This window comes from Rhipicephalus sanguineus, chromosome 10 (assembly GCF_013339695.2).
Source record: "Rhipicephalus sanguineus isolate Rsan-2018 chromosome 10, BIME_Rsan_1.4, whole genome shotgun sequence".
NCBI classification, from domain to species: domain Eukaryota; kingdom Metazoa; phylum Arthropoda; class Arachnida; order Ixodida; family Ixodidae; genus Rhipicephalus; species Rhipicephalus sanguineus.
This window is the reverse complement of record NC_051185.1, coordinates 3,246,366-3,247,746: the sequence shown is the minus strand read 5'-3', so window position 1 is coordinate 3,247,746 and position 1,381 is coordinate 3,246,366.

Sequence of the window (1,381 nt, the reverse complement as noted above, 5' to 3'; positions counted from 1 at the left end):
AGGAAGCGCCGTCGTCCCTGATAAGCAATATGTTGATAGCATGCAATACCTAAAAAATTAAAATTAAGAAATGCCCTAACCAGTGCCACAGAACGGCAAGCCATATGTTGTCGATTTCACTAGTTGCAGTTGACCACTTCTTTCTAAATTCTCAGTACAGGAAAACACCCTTTCATGTGCATTAAAGCTCATTTTAAGGGGGATTGGGCTCTTGCCCCCTCCGAAGAAGCCATGCTGTTTCCATATTACAGTGATGGCTTTGTGTAACCTGCTGCATATCCGCATGCAAAGAGAGCCGTGACAGACACATCAGCAGACCCTCCCTAACCTGGGTGCAACTACTTTGCAAAAAAGCACCTGCACTCGACCTAGATATGCTTGTGGGCGCTATTTTACGTTTAAGGTCCCCGTGTTGGCTATGCAAATTCATTCCGATAGACTGGCAAACCAATATCACAAATACAGTTGTCTGTTAGGGTAGGAGGTCCAAGCAACATCCACATAGTGTGCACCATTTTTTATAATGCAAGATAATCCAAAGTGGTCAAAGTAGACAAGAAAGCTAAATAAATTCAGTTATTAGCGACAGATGTCCACCCCTTTTTACAAAAAGGTTGCAAAGTGATGACTGGACGGCATGCACTACACCACTGCTAATGCTTGCTGCTGTTCGCATTTCATTTGATGCGATAGTACAGGCCAGTTAAAAAATCCGTTAAGAGAAGGCAGCACTGCACTGACCTAAAGGTCAATTTCCTACTTAGTAAATTGCTCATGTGAGTGGCACTTGAAGAGATTGCCTTTATGTCGCGATACAGCCTTAGGACATCATGATGGTGATATGGTTTTTTCATGTATAAGTATTCGTGTTCTTCAAATAAAACTCGGTTGATAGTTGCACTCGTCTCTTGTAAGTGTTCCTTATGGTCCTTGTGTTTTTTGCACCTCGTTTTTCATTCAGTATGCCACACCACATCAAGCTCCTCTGCTCATGTGAGAGCCAGAGTGTTTCGCTTTGTGAGCCACACACTGCTTTTGTGAAGAGCAATTTGTTTTAGATGTGGCAGTGGCGGTGCAACACGAACAAGCGGTCTGTATTTGAGCGAGGCCACTTGCATGCACACTGGATGAAAAAGGAATAGGATGGGTATGGTTTGAGTCGCTACACCCTGCTCGGCAATCGCAGCCTTCTTCCCTGAAGTAAAATGAATAGACCACTTTTCTGGGGTACGCTTACATTGCAGTCTTCCTCCTGGACTGAAACAAAATAGCACTTCCTGGACTATGTACGACTCACCTGTGCCCTTTTCGTTGTCTTGTAGCAAAACGTTCAGTAACAGAGCATTCCAGAGTTGCTTCTGTTGTTAGTGGTGTTAAACAT